Here is a 20,883-nt window from a genome sequence, read left to right on the forward strand (position 1 = left end):
GATTTTACGGATCAGATAGACGAAATTTACGCCTTGAAATCCTGCCCGTGGCGAGAATGATGCCATCGAAATTCAACCGAGTTTGAGCTCTTTTCCAGAGTGTTGTTTATTACAACTTCGAAAACCAACAGAGATTTCGGCTTTAAAAGCCCAATCTTCTCAATAAAAAAAAAAAAAAGACGTCCAATATATTTTTTTCTAAATAAGGCAATTTGATCCTAGAATCAACTTCTAAATTATTGACAATTTTAAATCGCGCACTATTGAACCTACGTTTATATAGAAGCTTTATCAATTACATAAAATTTAATACGCATCCATAATTAAATAAATTATTTTCTTACGCGTATCATTAATTGACTCTCGTATAAAAATTAACTGAAAAAAGTACGATTATATTTTTGTACAATCACGGCACATTTATTGCTTAAAAAAAAAGAAAAAAAAGAAAAAAAGAGGTCTTTGTGCGAGAAGCTTAATCACGCAAGATATCATTTCTGCGGGCGAGCTCGGACTGTCGGAAAGAATCGAGAGAATTAAAGTTGATGAAAGATCTTCCCGACGGCGATTTATTCACGCGGGGTGATGCGATATCCCGGAGCCGACATCTTCCCCGCTGAAATATCGTGGCTTATGAGACGGAGGTTTCGGTCTCTCTGTGGCTCTCCGCGTTGAATTTGTAATTCGTAAATTATTGCATCGTCGACTTTTTCTAAAGGGAACATTACTTAGCGGCATCCCGTTAAATATCGCCGCAATTATGACCGTCGGCAGCGCATTTCGAGACTCACGGTTCCGTTTCCGTCATTAGAAAGCATCGATTCCACCGGCTACGGTTGCCGAATGGCGCTTAATTTTCACACACGTGATTGACGCGGTAAGTTTCGAACAATAAAGAAACGAAAGCGTAATCATCGCGAATAGTTAACCTTTCAAACGGGACCGTAAAACGGCGTTTAAAAAAGAATAAAAAAAAAAAAAAAGAAAAAAAGAAAAAAAGAAATCCGACAAGAAGTTACGGAAGACGAGATGAATATATTGCGGTGAGTTAAGATCTCGTCAAAATCAAATTTCCTTTAATCGGTCACGGCGCTCGATTTGCATGCGAGGGACTTTCATTTATTATACGAACTTACCGCGGTGTACCGTATAAGGAGCGCCGGTTGGCTCGCCTCCTGTGCTGTCAGCGAGACGGCTATTGTCAACGACAGATGGACATCCAATGGGCAACACGTGTTGCATACCGTGACGCATAAAATGTGTATATACTTATGTGCCGCCTGTACGAGAGTAAGGAGAGGACCCCGCGATACGCCGTCGCCCTTTTGTTTTAACGAGAAGACTCGGGCGTAGTGTGTCACTAAAGAATGCGTACATAACATCTGCACTTCTTTTGACGTTTCCAACAAGACGTACGAAGCGAATATCTGCCGGAAGGCCCTCGCGCACGAGCCTCGCTTTCTTTCAACTCATTCTGGTCTCGCACGAAACGCATTTAAAGGATGCACCGCGAAATTTTAAGCATGAACTTTTGTGTTGTTCCTGGTCCTTCTCTCTCTCTCTTTCTTTCTCTCTCTCTCTGAATTCTCTTTAGAATAGCAAATGGCTCTCGTGATGCTTAATTTATCGGCCTAAATAGACTTAAATAGATTTCTTTTCTTCGAAGAATATTTTTCTCGCGTTGGAATATAAAAAGAAATGTGGAGACTTGGAACGCTTCAATATGTAGCCGCAAGCGCGCGGTTTCCTCGACGGCGTACAAAAGACCGATATGCTAAAATCCCGAATCCACTCTCTTAGACGAAAACAGCTCGTTTCTAAGCTCGATGCCAGCAAAAAAAAAATAAAAAAAAAAAAGGCTTTGGCCCTCTCATTCTCGCGCCGTAGTTGCCGCTATTTCCATTTAAAATACATCCTCTTTGAGAAATCTCTAAGCCGCCGGGCTCTCTATGCGCCGTGACTGATATCGCAACATTGTTTTCTGCCTCTTTAACGACACGCAACTATTCAAAATCTAAGCAGAAACGTAAAAAAGGGATTCCTTTCGAACGTGACTTGTCTCCCCGATACTCGCCGGTCCGGCCCGGCGCATTTAAATTTGAGTGGACGCGCACTCGTGAGCAGCATATGCGCAGATTCCTGAAGTATCTGTTACATCCACGGTTCTCCGAAACTTCCCTTCGGCCGGTTCCCCGAAAATATCCGTGAGCGGATACACCCTGCGAGAGAGGATCGACCGGGCGCGGCATCGCTATCAGTCTCTTCTCCCGGGGACAGTGTTAAGTTACAGACATTACCGAGACCCACGAGATAAACGCCACTCAGGGGACGAATGCTCGCCCAGGAGACACGATAAAGGGTCTATCTTTACCGTCTCGGGATTTTTTTCGTGAGATTTTGGACTCCACCTGCCCGCACTCCCGTCACAGTCGATCCTGCGTGCCGGGAGAATCGTTCTAAGTGCCGCGATTATCCGCGCGGCTCTTTACTCCCCGGTTCCTATCTGGCTGTCCACGAGGATCACTTAGACAGGATCCAAAACCCGCCGGGGTGAAGCCCCGTCTCGAACGTCGCGCTCGTTAAATCCGGGCCCGATAATCGTATCCCGTGCGTACAAGATACCCCCGCGCGCCTGATGCAATACAACCGTTTTACAAATCGCCCGCTACAACTCGCGAACGTGTAGTCAATTTATTAGCCGGTACCACGGTGTAAATTATGGTAGCTCATCGGGATTTTAATTGGAGAAGGGGGGGAGGGGAAACAGGTGAGGGAGGAAAGACCGAGCGTGCTGACACTATGTAAAATGTACGAAATGCGAAAAATATTGAAAATAATGTTCGGTAATTTACGGACTCTCGAAAGCACAGTGTCGCACTTTTTTGTCTTAATACATCACATACCTGACATCCTTGCAATGAATATTAAAAAATAAAACACGTTTGCCTGTCCAAATTTTTTTTCTTCTTTTTTAGAGTGGCTTTAAAAAATGTACCCGCTTGTATATACGTAATTTTTCCACGAGGTGTAAAGAGAAAAATACGAAATATTCTTCTAAAATTAATTATGTAATAATTATAAAATATTTTATTAAGTTTAAAATGTAATATTAAATATTATATTATACTCTGCGACTAATGATTTGTGCGATGAATAAAATAATATGAAGTAAAATTGTTAGAGGCGTAGGAGCATTCCACGTATTTCGTATTCTTCGCTGTGAGTTAACTTCGTCATTTATTTCGCGACAGATAAATTGGCAACTTCCACGACCATTCTTGTGAGAGGCAATTTAATCTCCCTTAGCGATTTTCTGCTGGATGCGCAGAGCGATCGAACTGCTCTTCATCAATCAAGCCATTCGTATCCACTTAGTCCACTTATTTCCTCGTTGCTACTTTACTTACTTCCTGCTGGCAATATTATAATGAACGGTACTGATGACTTTCGAAAGAAAGGTCAGTTTTCCTCGCGCGCATCTCGGCAGGTCTACTTGACACCCGGAAAGAACTCGCACGCATCGTGTTAAAACAGAACCCTCTCGAATAGCTTAAAAAAATTTTAACATTATCCGGAAGCACGGATTAAAAAATAGTATAATAATAATAAAACTTGATAAAACTTTCGAGTAATGTGATTTATAAATTTATAAATTTATTTCGTTGATTTTATCATTCTTCAATGGCGAGAAAATAAAATATCGAAAATCTAGCTGGGCCTTTAAAAGAACGCGTGCCTCGCGATGTTAATGACATATCGCAGATGAGTGCGTCGAGTCGATAATGGCTTCGCAGCCCTCGAGTGGCCGGAAACTTTCAAGTGCCACCACCAGTAACGATTAAAAAAAAAAAAAAATCCTCAAGTGTTCCCACTTGAGATAATACCGCTAGTTTTTTTCCCCCCCGTCTTTTTTTTCCAGAGAAACCGGAAAAGGAGATATCGGCGATATCTGCAAAACGTCTCGCTTTAGTGCCTTTTGTTGCGCACTTCTCGAGACGTATGCTTCGACACATTTGGAATACAAACTCACCCTCGAAAGTTGTGAATACACACGTGACAAAAAAACGAGATGAAAGAGAGGAGAGAGAAAAAAAAAGAAAAAAAAAAGGAAAAAACACACAAATATCGATCCCGAAGAAAGGGCGAGATTCCGCCCACGTAGAGGAACTTCCTGTTTTTCGTGGCGGATATTTATCTATTTCTCGAAACCCTTGCCTAAACCAACACCTAATGTACGAAAAAGGGCGCCTTCGGCGACGCTCTATCTCCCTCAACGCATCTACTCAACTCGTAGCGCACGCTTCCCTGATCGTCTTCGAGTGATGCCAGTCTTCTGTTTTACCTGCGTGATGGAGGAATTTCACCTACCTTATCTCACGACATCCTCCCTTCGAGGGAGGCCTCGCTCCATCATGGACACCTTCGCCAAGACTTATCGACTCTTCGACCCGAGGCGAACGATGGGATCCGAGTTAAGCAGCATCGTCCATTGGGATCTTTTCCTTGCATCGTTTTTATCTATAAATTAAATATTAACATTTTTTAAACACAGCCGCCAAGACCGAAGATTGTTTAAAAAATTGTAATAAATAAAATGTCCCGTATAAATAATTTACTTCGCAGATCTTTTTGCCGGTACAAATTGTCCCTTTTAGCACTGCAATGAAATAAAATAGAAAAAGAAAGCAAAGTGCTAGACGCGATCTTTTTCATCCGCTGCGAACTTTAGTGCTGCGATTATTCAATCGCCCCCGCGAAAATGGGTTTCCTCTTCTCTTATATATTTTCTATTTTTACGACGGAAAGAAATACTTTTCTCCTTTCTCTCAATAAACGTTCGATAAAGTGGCACGGGTAAATTATTGCCGTTCCCGCGTTTAACCGGTAGTCTACGTTTCGTAAAAATTTATTAACTTATCGAAATCGAATATAATTGTAATAAATCGCAAATTTCTTTTCAATGGCGCAACGGAGGTTGACTATCCGGTGACTCGTGCAAACCTCTCTCTGGCACCGTTTTCTCTTCCGTCTCTCCTATTTTCGTGCACAGACGGATATCGGATCGGAGGCGAGGAGATTCCCCGTGAGATCCATGTCCGTGTCCGGACAAGGTGGACCAACGCAGATAGGCCTCAAGTCCGAGACACATCCCCGCGGCCGGAGGGAGGAGAGAAAGGGAGAAAGAGAGACACCCACGCAGGTGGGACCACACACGATGGTCCCGTCATTTGTTGGACACTGCATGGGCATGTCGTGTTGCACGGACACGAGGTACACAGCATTGTACACTTCTTGGCGCTGTCCCGCGGCGTGTCGTATCGCCAGCGGGCCGTGCAACTTTATGGCCGAAGCCGATTGCGTGCGACTCGAATAGATGCAAAGGGGAAAGCAGAGGGGACGAGGCGCGAAGAAGGAAGCGGGCTCTGGCACCTGAGCGCGCGAGACGAATGCGACCCATAAGAGGATTATAATTTAATTTATTATGTTAATATGCCGGATCGCGAAGCCGAAGAAGAAGAAGAAGGGGGAAGGGCGCGTGTAAAGATGAAAATTTCGTAGATATATATTTCTTTTCTTTTTTTTTTTTTTTTTTTTTTTTGCCACGACACTTTAATAAAATTAAACTCGGCGATTCTATTTATTTCGATCTCGGTCTTGAACTTACGCTAATAATTCACGGAACAAGAGGTAGAGAGAAATCACGTTATGCACGAAAAAGTGATCTCCATAGCAAAGAAAGATCATAAACGCTAGCTCCTCCGTTTTCTCGAGGGAATAAATTTTGTTAAGAAATACACGCTGGCATACATATGTAGATAACAGAAGGGGAAGACGTTGCGCACGAGAATGCGAGATAGATGCGTACCGGCAACCGACAATCCAACCGTCGGGCACTGACTTGACCTCAGGGATACATTATTGATGGTGGCGCACGCCAAGAATGGTGACTAGATGGTAATTTTCGACGGGACGAAAAAGAGTGACGGTATTCCGTGCGTTTGGTTCCCGTGGGATTAACGTCGCAGAGGACGTCGTGACGCGGTAAGAATCCCGGATTAGTTGACGGTGCCAGAGCACCGTGCTAATACCTTAGAGATCGATGATCTATGACAGTTTCGATAGCTCGAAGATGAGCAGCTTCACAAAATGCTGTGGGAATGCAGTTTTAATATCGAACGTCCACGACGAGAAACACGAAAAAAAAAAAAAAAAAAAAAAGAAAAAAGTGCAGATTAGCAAATAAAATTAAAACGTATATAATATTTCTCTAGACACAATTTTCTTTTTTTTTAAACTTGTAAGTTATCTTTATAAAAAATTTCCGAACAACGTGCCGGGCAAAATTCTTCGCCGAAATGGTAAATTGCACTCGAAAATTCGAATGATCGATCGATCGCTTCGTCTTGGAATGCTGCGGCATTACGAACGCGAGATTCCTGCCTCGGAAAAAGCGTCGTGTGCGTAAAGTCACGGATACCTTCCATGAGGAGTCGGGTAGTTCGATCAAAGTCGAAGCAAGACCAGGAGCAATCCTTCGGCGGCGCACGAGAGATATCCATCTACAATGATGCTAAGGACCGAAGGACCGAGCATTTGTAATCCTGCGAGTGAGGCCGAGGGTCGTGGAAGGGACGGCCGTGCAGCCCAATTTATATATTGCGTCCCGGAGACATCGCCGATTAATCCTGAAGAAGTCGCGGGACCACCCAAGTGAAACTAACACCCTTTCTCGCCCTGTTGCCTGACACCGGTCGCGCGTCGTAAAAGTCGTTCCGTCCTACTTTAACACTAGCTTAACTAAACGCACCGTGCGCAGCTGCCCGTTCTTGATTCTGGATCGACTCTAATCGTCCGATCGAGACGATGTTGCACCCATAAAGCGACGAAAGTTGACCGACACGTTCCCTCGGAAGAAGCTTGACGACGGCCAGCAGAAGACTCGTGCGAGTCCCGGTCTTGACGGTACTTCAATTTTCAAAGGAGGAGACGCGGGATGATAAAAAATGTATGAGACAACGCTGAATACACGCGGAATTTTTTTTAATGTAAATTAATATAAATTTAAGGCAGCAATTATGTAGAATTAATTGGCCACGAGCAACCAGAAAAGGTTGCAAGTGGCATACCTTACCTCCAAGTTACATTATATGCAAGGCATTTCGTTAGTCTTTTTTTTTTCTTTTTTTTTTTTGCGGTACTTTACACCTACAGTGCGGACGTTATTATAATAATATTTTGCGAGGCCCACGTGTTTTTTCTCATTACGCGAGCGCACGTAGGGGGGCGGACGAAAAGGCAGGGGCTGGGGGGAGGATGAGAGTCCCGTCCCGCTAATTTGAATATTGAGTTGCGGGGGTGTCGGTAACGGGCAGCTGCACAGCTCGCATAAAACATAAAACGTCTCTAGAACCATTCGCTCCAGACAGAGGAACGTGGGTGCGCTTGTGCCAAGCCAAATATCTACTTCGAGTAACGAAAGATTTTCTGCAAACCTCCCTAAAAAACAAAAACCACGCGCCCGAGTTTCAGATAATTAAATTCAGCTGGAACACATTTGATATTTGCCGATAAACAATCGCGCAAACTTATATATCTGCCCGAGAGCTGAAGAGACATCTATATGCTCCACGTGATTTATCGTAGAAGCGAGGCAATTTTACGGCGTACGCGGCTAAAAATACGAAAAAGATCGTCAAGCATTTTATCGGTAATTCATCAAATTTATCGACTGGTAAGATAATTATTTATCTTTATGCGCTTAATAAATTTTAAGAAATCACTGCTGATTATATTTCTCATGAAACCTGTTCGGGCGTTAAAAAAATCTCGCGGAGTTATTAATATATATATAATGTACACGGTACGAGATACAAACGTAACGTGAACATACAAAAATTTTCTGTATCGTAGAATCAAAGTTCACCTTGCGGTCAACCAGCGACCTTTTTAAATCCACCCATGGATAAACTTGCCATACATTGCGTTCGTGTGTGATCAATATACGATCGCTTGAGAGCATAAATCGTTCACATGCGTTTTACTTCCAACGTCGCTCGCGAAGAATTTATTTTTATCTTCAACAAGGCCGCTTACGTGCATAAAAAGAAGTACTTAGAACCTTTAACAAATTTAGTTCGCGCGTATATAAATATTCCCGTAGCAGGTCAACAAAGTTGGCGCAGTTTATCGAAGTTATAAAACTTAACATCACAAATTAATGAAAATCAAAGAGTTAGGAATTAAATCGTCGAGGGAGAAACTTTTTTTTTTCCTGCAAGTAATCGGACTTGATTTGAGCGCTTCACTTCGTTATTTTTCTTTTCCTCGTAATTCCTCAGGTTTGAAAACCGCGCGAATATTATGGCCTAATCCTGTCCACGAGCGTTCTAAGCGATGATACGGCTTTGTCGTAAAGGGCTTCTCACAAAAAAAAGCCCAATCATTCAACCGAGAGCGTAATGAATGACCAGCATTTACATACGAAGATGGCGAGTATCTTATTACAAGGGAACCGAGGGGGTGGGTTACGTTTCGTTCGGTTAAGCTCGGTCGAACAATGCTCCACCGAGGTGGCCGCGAAGGTAATACCCGGACGACGCGTTGTTGAAGACATGATTAACATTCGTTAATAAGATGGATGCGCGTGACGGGCATTGTTGACCCGTTGACATTGGGTGTGATTTAGGTGCCTGGCTTCGTACACGAAGCTGCCGGATCTACTACTAGGGCGAGGAGGAAAAGGAGGAATCGCTCGCCATTGTTCGCCGCGTTTTTTCATTGCTTCGTTAGAGAATGCGCCAGGTCATCGGGAAACAATTGAGTAGCTCCCCTCCGTAGGTGTGCGTCTTTGCGAAGATTATTCACGAAATTTATATAACGCCTCGCGGAATAAAATCTACCCTTGATCGAATAAAATGTGAAGCGCACATGCCTCGTCGCGATTTTATCTTTTTTTTTTTTTTTTTTTTTTTTTTTTTTCTGCAATTCTCGCGTAGAAAATGAGCGAACCATCTTGAAATCATAAGTCGTCCGCGTTATTTCTGCACCGACGGTATCCCATTAGTAGTAGAGCAGATGGGCAATCTTCGGACTTCTCCGTGCACATTATATTCACCTTCAGCGGGGTCGATCGTTCGTGATGCAATCTTCTTCGGTGCGTAAGTACGTAACGAGAGTCCATACATAAAACGGGGTAACGCGAGAGAAGGCAGGAAGGACAACGTTGCGAGGCGCAAGCGGTGTCCTTTGCGCGGATAGATGGTTTCGCATAATTACCGTCGGGGAAAAATCACTGTGCGCCATATGCCGCGCGCGCGGAGGGTAAACAGCAACGCGGATAGGCAAGTATACGTTCACGTCGGCTTCGAGGTACATTAAACCCTTGCTTTACGCTATCACGCGGTAACAGCTGCTATGCGAAGCTCGCTATCATCGCATCTCGACGCTTCTCAGCCCTGCGAGACAATGGTTCTTGTTAGCCTATATTTTTAAAATTTTTATTTAATTTTAAGTACTAAGCCGGAAAAAAAGTTTTATTTTTAGAGCTCGAAAAAAAAGAAAGAAAAAAGAAAAAAGAAATTAAATGCTTACTACGTGTAGAACAAAAGTTGCTTCAATGAAGTGCTCGACCGACGATGATTCCTAAATCTTTCACACGCGACCACCGGGTGATGGAACGCGTACGAGACTTAATATGAATGGATCGTCCCATGTGAATACACCCGCATGAGAAGAGCTATTATGAAAACTCATGTGAACACACGACGCCCTCATAACGCGATCTACCAAGGATCCACACCTGGCAGAGATCGGAGTTCACTCGCGATACAACCGACACCATAATCAATGTTATATTCATGCTTATTTATAATTATATATAATTATAAATAAGCATGAATAATTCTATCGAGATTTAGGATGAATCGAGAAATAAATTCTTCACTCTAAACGAACAGTAATATTTTTAACTTTACCGTATCGCGTTAAAAATTATTTCCTAATTTTTGTATTGCAAATATAATAATTCAATAAAATTATACGACCAGAAACACGTTTTTTTTTTTTTATTTCCTCGTCTCGTCGGATCGTTACAACCTATATCAATCGCCGATATCCATTCCGACGGAAAAAAAAAAGAAAAAAAAAGTTCCATGACCGCGTGGCGAAGCGTGTGTCATCGATACGTATCGAAGCGAATTTTGTTTGCTACTCTTGAGAGTTGTTTTAACGAAAAGTGTCCTAGAGGCATCGTGGTATCGAGTTTGCCCATGCGTTCGAGTGAAAACCAATGGACACGTAAAAATCAATAAGAGCACCGCATAGCGATGTTGTCCCATGTGTTCCCACCCTCACATAATTCCCTCGCTCTCAATAAATTTCTCCCCGTGTCCGTGTAATTCTCGCGCATCAATAGCGTACATCGTATCTCCGACCTCTCGAGCCTGGCGCACATACGTGATGATTGAGAAGATTCAGCAAAAAGTGGACCGCGCATTGGCGCCCGCGGCGCCGCTCTTCGACTTGCGAAGTATTGTAAGAAACAAGATTTACGAGGCAGATACATCGCGGTTTCTATCGGGGATGTTGAACGTATTCCGACTTCGGTGTAACGGCCAACGTTATCACGTACTTGCGACGGAAACCATCACGATGTCGCGGGCAAAAAGATTGCAGGCAATTACGGGCACCGGCGTTTTCTCGCTTCTAGATACGCGCGCGTCAAAAAAAACAAAAAATAAATATAAAAAAAAAAATCGAGAATAAAGATAAGAGCAACGACACGAAATTAAAAAAGTCTACAGGAATTCAAGTTGTGATTGAATGTTATTACGTCGATATTTTAAGTTTGCGTTCCACGTCCTTGCGAAAAGGAAGCATTCAGATGTTAAGATATATCTTTAGTGGAAAACGCTTAAAGCAAAGGGTGTTTCTTGCCGGGAATTTCATGACCGCGCCCGTAGTTGTTACCGGCGATTACATCGTCGGCGTCGTTACTGAATCGGCAGTTCGGCTACATTTTGACGCTGATGAAATCTGTCGGCGGGCAGATCACTCGGGACCGATTGAGCAAAGAAGGGCCGCGCAGTATGATGTCGATAAACTCCTGACAAATGCACTTAATCATCTGCGTCAAGGTTGGCGCCGTTACGAGCATGCAAAGGCCGGACACACCTTCTGCATCGCGCCGCAATTACTGGCTGGCACGTGCATCGGGTCGTGAAAAAGCTCGTGATTCTGCTCTTACATTGTTGGATTACGCTTTAACGGATTAAATCGGTACAGGGGATTACAAAAATTAATCATCTTCAATTAAAAAGAAAGAAAAAAAATTATTAATTAAAAAATGTACATCTAAAAGATCTTGCAACAAATCTCTTGTCAAAACTTGAAAGATTAACAAGATTACAAGCCGTTTCTTTTTCTTTTTTTTTTTTTTTACAAACGTGTTCGAGCGTTTTTTTAATTAAATTTTTTATTTTATTAATCGATTATTTAATTTCCTTTTATTTAACTACCACTGTAACAATCACATCCGGACTTAATCTTAAAATCTTTGTCTTTTTCGCGCATATGCAAAGAGCAGAATAACACACGGTCATGTAAAACATTAGTATCCCTTGTCGTGAAACATTTTCTAAAGAACCGTACAAATATATTATTCTCGTAAATAATTATTTTTGATGACTGGCCGTTCGATCGTTACCGAGGGTAAATGACTTTCTCATTTTGCCCGTGCATCGCGATTGCTTCGCGAACAATCCTCGAAGCGTCCACGAGGATCGAGCGCAGAGCGGGTACCGCGAACCCGCCGATCTGCCGTGCAGTTGCGTGAGCGGCTGGAACGCCGCCCTTACGCAGGATTCTTGCGCACGAAAGCCATTATACAGATTAGCCCAGGAGCCGGTATTACACGCGACACACCGCGATGTCGGTGCCGGAGAGTTAATAGAGACGTGGAAGTACGGGGGTCTTCGCAATAAGCGCCTCCGTATGCGGCCGCGTGCACCGCGAAAAAAAGAGGCCCACTCCCAATCCCGCCGGAATGGAAATTGATTGCGCGCTGGGTGGCACGAGAGAATTTTATGCGTGCGCGACGCTGACCATCGGTAGTTGCGAGTAAATCCGCAATTAGCGCATTAATTGACCATAATTCAGCGTGTAATTATTGCGTGCGCTTCGTGGGCACGAGAAGACGATCGGTGAGAATTTTCGGTCAGATTTTTGCGAGAACGACGAAGTAATTTTACGTTGGATTACGCCGAAAAGATTCGCCGAGGGGCGACGCGAACGGAAACTCCTTGACGTTACAAAAAAAAAAAAAAAAAAAAAAAAAAGTAAGTGAAAAACAGATCGTAATCACGGTACATTGTTATTATAAATATCCTTCTGTTTAACGATACCCGGTTAAATTACACAACGTGACAACTGTCAATTAACTTTTAAGTAAGATAACGAGGGGAATCCAGAAATCGCGAGATTTGAAATTCAAATATAATGATAGAGACTTTTAGCCGCCGGTCTGTCAGCCCTCGTTAAGCTCAACAGACCGATGTCGAAGAAGCAAACGCGACAGAATGCCTGTGACAAGCGGTGGCAGCCTCCACCCGACAATGATGGGAGGATTTCTTGCTTTTTTTGCGTTATTAAAAATAATGGTGACATATATTAGTTTTAACGAAGGAAAACTACCGGTTTTTGTTACCGTCTTTATGCACCCGGTCATTTGTTTCCGACGAAATAAACGCTGCGTCGAAACAATGGACGCTCGCCTTTTACCAGGCGACCCGGGGAAAGGAAAAAGGGAACCAGAAATGCAGCAACGCGTGCGAGGAGGAAACGAAGACAGAGGCGAGAGAACCGGACGAGCGGCCCAGTGGCGGTATTCGCCCTCTTCGTGGAAGCCAAATCGTCCTCGGGATTCCATGTCGTAATTTCAATTTCAAATTATCCACTTCCAAAGCGCCTACATCCATTTCGGCGGACACAGCGAAACCGACTTTTCCGGTAAAAGGAGAGTGCGCGAATACGAACGATAATCCTATTCATAATTTCGCTCCAACATTGTTACAAGTACCACGCGACGCCTCCAGAACGCGACAATTTCGTCTCCGATCCACGGAAAATTTTTAGGACGACTGATTGCAGCTAAAGCTATAAAGCGAAAGTAATTATCTCATCACGTCGCGCAAAAGAGTCTATTCAGAGCGTATCATTACACGCATCGCGCATAATGCAATATCATCGTATATTAATCTCGTACTTGCTCTCTTTCGTTCGGCGCGAAACTGTTGCGCATAATTTTATTTCAAGGACCTTTTCATTTGGTTATGTACTATCGCGTGTAACGGGCATGTAATTCACAAACGAAATTTTTCATGACGCTTCGACACTGCCTTTAACACACTTCATCGGGGATTCCCTGTCAGGGAACTCTGTTGCGCGCTGCAGAAAGTCGAGAGTCAGCAATTTAAATTACTTGGCGTAGTAGCGCGAGCTGGGATTAAAAAAAAAAAAAAAAAGAAAAGAAAAGGGGGAAAAAAAAAAATTTAATTACTGGCTAACGCCGGTGGCGTGATTATCGCACTAAGATACAAAAACTACAAGCTTAATGAAAATATTTCTCACTGCTACAAATAGCATCTACATGCTATTTCTTAGCGGGTACCGTTTCCCCAGGTTTCGCCGGCTTGTTTTCTAATAGTAGCCGGCAATGTCGAACGTCGCAGCGACAGAGAATGGCAAGAACAATGCGACTTTACGCCCAACTTTCTATCTCCTACGGAAAAAGAGTTGAAATCGGACAGCAGAAAAATGGCGTGGAAGTTCCTGCGACATTTACAATGGGAATGCCTGGGGATCGCTGTCGTATCGCTCCAAAGGGTTAAACCGATGACGAGTAGTTTATGGTTTTGGTCGATTTTCCGGAACGATTCCGGGAGCTTCACCACTGTGACGTATTGTTCGCGATAACCCGCTCAAATTTTCCATACCACGCCGACGGCCATCGCGCATATAAAGTTGTAAAATTTACGGCGTGCGAATAGATTTATGGTCCGACGCGGGCCATTACGTCACTCTCGCGTATCGAGTCTCGAAAATTGTTCGATAATACGCATCGAGATGAATGAGTGCATTTACAATTCCAAAATTGTCACCTGATATCTGAGAAATATCAGTAATTTCTTGGCAAAAGTTAACATACCTACTTTTAACTTTCCTAGAATTCAAAGAATTTTTTTAAATGACGATCCAAATCCGATCCATCGAGAAAAAGAGACAACCGCGTGAGAAAATGAGACTTCCATTCTATTGTTAACACCAATTTTTTATAATAAAAATTCCGTGCAAAATTGTAAAAAAAAAGCGCGTTTGTGCTTAATACTTTTGTGCAACACCAACCGCACGTCAAACCAAACTGCACATCAAATTCCTCTCGAATGTCGCCGAGTTTCCTTGAGTTAAATTTAACGAGGTAATTCCACGTATTCGTCAAGATATAAATCGCAATTTAATCTGCACTTAAAGCATGATTAACAACGATCGTATCGCAAATCAATACTGCCTCGTAGGATAAATAACGTTTTCCAACGATAGCCTTATGAACAGTCGAGTCAAAGTGCGGCACAAGGATTCTCTTTTCTCTTAAAAGATCGCCTGTCATTAAATACACATCTCGCGATTTTGTAAATGACATTATTCTTTACCTCGTTCTCTTTTTCTCTCTCTCTTTCTCTCCAATATCGCCGTAATCGCCAAACTATTTTAACGTCCCTCGATCGTTTCTTAACTTACATAAACAAGCGGCTCCGCAGCCTCCGCCAAGCGAAAATTACGACGATCTAGCTATTCGTCCGTGGCGAGAATGAAATGTTTACGAAAGATATTCGCGGCGCAAAGATTTACTGTAAAATTCTTGAGAAAAATATCGTAAAGAGATTTCCCGCCTTGGTTTACGTAATCCCCGGGCGCAAATGTAAAAGCGTTTTTCGACGCCGCTGCGCGACCGATCCAATCCCGAGATAAATTTTTTTTCCATCCGCCTCGACGCGATTTAATAACGAAAATCCGTTTTGCATCGAATGCGAAACCGAGCGAGATGATATTTACCGGCGAGACCGCGAGAAGAATGCGATATTTCTTCCGCGACAGCGGTTTTTCACGAGCATCGGCGCGGGCGAGATCCGCGAAATCACCGTCATAAATTTTCACCGCCGCAGTTTCCGGCGCGCGCGGAGCAAAATTTATTAATGCAAATCAGACGCTCGTATAACGCCGGAATGAGAATGATTTTGATTGACGATCCAGCGAGAACGATTTGTCAGCTTTTCACCGACACGCCGTCGTCATCCGACTGCCGCTATCGGATTACCGCGTTAAATTTTCGCGTGCTAACGAGTGCGGTCCAGGCGTATTTCCATACGCCCCTACTCCCCGTGAAATTTATTAACGCCAATAAAACGCGCGTGCCCAGCATGCGGAGCGACGTAGAAAAAGTCCTTTATCGACGGACGGAACTTATACGTTCGATTTAATCTCGCTGCTTCGCCGCTCGAATGCCTTTCGACGGCGAGCATTTCGAACGAAAGTAACTTCACATCGGTTCTTACAGTCACTGAATTATCCTTATAGCTCCGTGTACACACGCACGGCTCGTACATGCAGAGAGAGACACGCGTGCACGGACTCGCTCGTAATACAACGTGCGGTAATAATATATGCAGGCGCCACGGAGGAATTGCATTCTGGCCGCTCGACTGTCCACGAGGTATAGTGCCGTATATCCCTTTTATTTCTTCTCGATAATAAGGTCACGCGGACTACTCGCGATATCGAATTCATGATCGCATTGTGAACAACGGGTAGGTATTTATAGATATCGAACGGAGTTAAAAAGCCGGGGTTAATAAATTTTTACGGTACGTAATTCTTCTATAAATATAATCCGCGCACCGTGAATGCGTTCGCGTGCATTTATGTTACAACGACAGGTGGTGGGTGTAAATAATTTGAAGACATGACCGAGTTTCCTTTCTTCTTGAGGACGTGAAAATCCCCGGTGAAGTATACGAAAAAAAGACTACGACATCTAGGAAAGAACCTTCGTCGACGCCAAGCCACTGACTTCCGGGCACAATGCTCGGACGAAATCACATGTGCACTGCGCGCCCGAGTACAAAGACATATTATGGACCAGACATTTCTCTTGCCTGCTGAAACCGTGAAAAATCACGAAACCCGGCCGAATCACGAGCGGATCGCATCTGCTAACGACCAGAGTGAATCCGTCAGGGGAAATCGCCTGAAAGGAATTTAAACCAACTCTCTTCGCGCTCTATCTCAAGGTGCTCCTGTTTACGTGGCGAAATCACCGTTTCCAAGCCGCGCGGAAATCGGCTGAATGCCGATTCGAAATCCGTGACGGTCCCGGGCATCTTCGTCGCCCTTTTTAAGCCGCACCGAGTCCAATCAAGTCGGTCGTCATCTGTCGTTTTCTACGTTTCCCTTATTCTTTGAAAAAAAATTAATAATAAAAAATAAAATTTGTAACGACGCGCATTGCGCGTGCCAGCGAGAAATAATACTTTTCGAAGGAATTCACCAGACTGAAAACTCGATGACAGAAAATAATCAATGATTTATATCCTACGAAAAACTGTCCTACGCCTTGTACGTGCATAAAAAAAAAAAAAACATATTTCTTTCTATTAAAATATATCAGCACTATTATCAGCTATCAAAATTCAAATCCTTACTCGATACGTGTTACTGGTCGCGACAAATGTAATTCCTCACGTATACGTCTTATAAAATTGCGCTGCCACATTTAAACCCGCCGAGGCAAAAATTGAAGTAAAAATAAATATTCATTCGCATTTGCATCTGTCCTTTTCTCCAAAAATTTTAATGAAATTCAACCGGCAGTTATTTTAATGCATCGCGCAGCTGGTACCTTCTTAACGAAGGCACATTGTAAAACGTAGGACAGCACGTATCTTCGTGGGCGGAGATGCCCGCAAAAGCCGCATCGGTCCCCGTGAAATCTTCAATTCGTCGCGGCGATGGTACCTCTATGCGGCCCTTCGGTCGCGCGACTCTCCCGGCACAAGGATATGCCTTAAGTAGCCCGGCAAGTATTGGCCCCACGATGGATATCCCAATGCACACAACTGTCGAATGAAAGTTATCGGCCGCTAGTCGAAACTTGTGCCGTCGCCTCGTAAGCGATTTGACTCGCACGACCCGCAGCTCTTTGCCCGCACTGGGCGCATTTTTATTGCAACCGTTTCTCAATTCGGAGTATTCGGCGACACGGCAGCTGGCTTTTCCGCCGGTGAGTGCCGTGCGTACGTGAAATTTTATGGCAATCATAGAAAACGCTCGATACATTAAACTAGTTTCACGCGATAACACGCGCAATTTCGATTGACTAGTTTGAAATTTAATTTAGAATTCAACAGTTCGTATTCTTTTTTTTTTCCTTTAACACGTTCTTGTGCATTTGTAATTATTTCGATTTTCTAACACGAAAATAACATTTAGCAAATATATCATAAGAAGGTGTAATCGTGAACGTTCGGGTTAGCGACATAGATTGGAAAGATGAAAATTTGAGTTTTACGTTCATGTAATTAGGATGTAATTTTCAATAATTTCGATTTCGCTGAGAGCCGCGTAGAAACGAGGTACGAAGCCGCGCCAATTCGAGAGAATTAATAGATTTCACGAGAACCCTCTTCACTTGGCTGTGAATTACCCATTGCACGCCCCTCGATTTCATGCCGTCGTTCGAATGAATATTTTCGAGGCATCTCGACGCCTCGATCCTCGAGAACTCTGTCACGGTGGTAAGTGTCTGGTCGCCAGACCCCGCCGCAGCAAGCCCCCATAATAAAACACCCCAGTACGGGCACGCCGGCATACGGACAATCGGCCATTGTAACGTGCCGGTGAAAAGCCTGGCTTCAATTAACTTTTCGTGCACTTTGCAACGCGTGAATCCCAAAAACCGCTCCGACCGTTCCCGCCCACCGAAACGGCAGCATTATTGCTGAAACACCTTTCGAATTATAGGTGTGAAAATATCGTGGAAAGCGCTAGAGAATCTTTCAGAAATCCTACGCGATTTTTATCTTTTAAAAGCTTTTCGTGCGTTATGTTAATTTCAGGGAAAAATAATTTTATAAATCTTTTTCTTTTTGCATTAAGAATAATTATAAAACCCTCCGTTCGCGAATAACATCTTTAGCGTATACTTTCGAAAGAGAGGGACAAAAAAAAAAAAAAAAAAATCTGCTTCAGAAGCCTGTTAAATGTCTTTGCAAATTTGCGGCATATCTTTGTTGTAATTTGGCCGCATTTTTCAATCACAAAGGTAGGAATTAGCGGGGGGTGCAGCGGGCTGCAGCAGGCATCCGCTACGAGCGTTCAGGCCCGCCGACAAAGTTGCACACAAAAGGAGATGCAGTTGCTCAGGACCACTCCTTTCAGGGAAAACCTTTTTGAAGTCACCGCCTTTAACCGCCTTTTCGCCGACACGCACGTTTCTCAGCGGCGCGATCCGACTTTTTGCGACTCGATGCTTGCGGTGGAAATTGGAGCCGCGCACGCGCCATTGTTCTAACAAACATTTATTTTTCGAAAGAGACAATTGAGCCATGCTTTTAAAGGAAAAAAAAGAAAAAAAAAAATTCACCGGCGCCGCTCCATTTCTCCGGTGTTGATTTTGGCATGCACACGTCAACTCCAGTACGTTTGCTACCGTGAAATTCATTTAATTTGCATCCAAACGGATGGAAGCCGGTGTTTGTTTCTCGTAAACATATCCGAACAGTATCGTAAACCTACGAGTAAAATAGAAACGCAACACTGAACACCGAAACAATTTTCCCTGCGCTCGCGAATGTTTCAAAAGTAAATTTTCCTTCTCCTCGAAAACGAGGCGCATTTATTCACACGTGTGCGATATAAATTTTCGGCGTCGAGTAATTAAACGGAAGCGGACGACATTTTACGTGCCGCGAAACGACAATCGTGAAATTATAATGAGAAAATTGACACATCGTTTTCAGGAGCGAACGAGTAATTGGCGCTTTCTGTTGCCGATAAATAAGTTAAGCAGCCTATTAGGCGCCGCGCAAGAGGGTGAGATGAAAGCTCGAAGTTATGATCATTGGACGTAGAAAAAGCCATCTGCTAACCTTAACACGTACCAGAAGCTGGCGGCGCGACGTAAGAACTCGCCTCACTGTTTCCACTTCGGATACATCTGGATCACATAAAAGGAGCAGAGAGAGACCCGTGCCGAAAATTGCTGTAGGAAGGCTTCTATCATCGAAAGGGTGCCGCGGTTAGATACTTATAGAAACCAGCAATCACGTTTGTTTAGTCTACATTTTTACTCGATAAAAAATTGCAGCGTTATCATGATTTTTGTATTTCTTTTATATATATATATATTTTTTTTTTTTTTTTTTAAATTATCTAAAATAAATAAAAGAACATAATATGCAAATATAACGGAAAATGCATAACCCGTAATTTCAATATCTAATATCGATTTTCAATATTAGTTCTTGAAAATATTGGCTATACGTTATCCATTACATACATTATCCATTATATTTGCATGCCGTCGTTCTTTTATATCTATTTAATATTTTTCAATAAAATCAATACGGTGCAGCGAGGTAAGAATAAATAACGCTACTTGCTTTCCTAGAGACGTTAAAAAAATAATTCACGAAACGGATATATTTTCCAATCGCTCGCGATCGTGAAATTATGATTTCAGATATGCGTGAGTCACGTAAGAAACGCCGATCGGCAGATGTAAGGTAGCGTTCGATCGAGAAAAGCGTGCGAACGGCGCTAAATGCGTGCGTGTTTTACGAAGGCGCTCGCATGGTAGCGAAACATTTAAAATGGATAATGGCAGGTTCCCGCGGGTCTAAGCGATATGCAGGAAATAGAATTATCGGTGAATAAAAAGAAGTCTAACGCGCCGTTGATCGAGACCTCCATCCGGCGACCGGAGGAGAAAACGTTCGCCCCGATATTCAACTGATCTGGCGAGTAGCGCACCTTATAATCTTTCACGGTGCACCTCGCGCGCGAATTCGTTTCGATTTTTAATTGCGTACCCGGCGCGTTATCGCGAACGACGCCGGCCCTCACGACGAAATCGACGACCGCTATTACGCCGATAATTTTTTTCTGCGCGCAGGGGAACACTTTGCGATTTTCCGTCGTCGCGTCGATTATTAATTACACGCAGCTCTCACGAAATAACGTAACGATGATAGAGACGATAAATTTTAGCCGATCGTAATTACGAGACGGTGATTATGGGCTGGAGTAATTTGTGCGCGGGTAGGGGTCACTTTGCAATTTTCCACGGTCGATCGATACAATTTTGATCCACATCAGATCAGATTACCTATATTACGATATTTTAATGAAATATATTAGGGACACGAGCGAATGGTGCCAGGACCGCTCGGGACAGAGCCCCCGAGTGCGGCTTCGAGTTATAATTAGAGAAGATGATATTCCGTTGCCCTAATTTTTGCACGGAGTCCGCGCAAGCACTCACGAAGCCTTTTAAATAACAAACGTTTATAAAGTAATTTAGATATATCCGTAATTTATTTATCAAATACGTTTGTCACCGAGATATAAAAAAGCGACGACGTATAAATATTATATTTTAACGTCCGAAGATATATTACCATCGCGGCAGCAATTACCGAGCATCGAGGGATAATGAAAAAAAAATTACGCCGTTTTCTCACGATACGGTACACACTGAGACGACGCATTTGATTCTTTCGGAAGGGGACGATATGGTCGGAAAGGAAGAGAAATGCATCCGCTTGATAATCA

At 43.3% G+C, this 20,883-nt stretch overlaps 1 long non-coding RNA gene across 1 annotated transcript in view; it reads right to left on the bottom strand.

Annotated features, from left to right (window-relative positions):
• Window positions 1–20,883, bottom strand: part of LOC139103875 (uncharacterized) — an 80,160-nt gene that overhangs the window by 22,429 nt on the left and 36,848 nt on the right. The window contains exon 2 of the long non-coding RNA XR_011545961.1: window positions 4,369–4,518. This is a non-coding gene — a long non-coding RNA (uncharacterized lncRNA). The remainder of the gene's footprint in view (window positions 1–4,368; window positions 4,519–20,883) is intronic.

This window comes from Cardiocondyla obscurior, linkage group LG07 (assembly GCF_019399895.1).
Source record: "Cardiocondyla obscurior isolate alpha-2009 linkage group LG07, Cobs3.1, whole genome shotgun sequence".
Lineage (NCBI taxonomy): Eukaryota > Metazoa > Arthropoda > Insecta > Hymenoptera > Formicidae > Cardiocondyla > Cardiocondyla obscurior.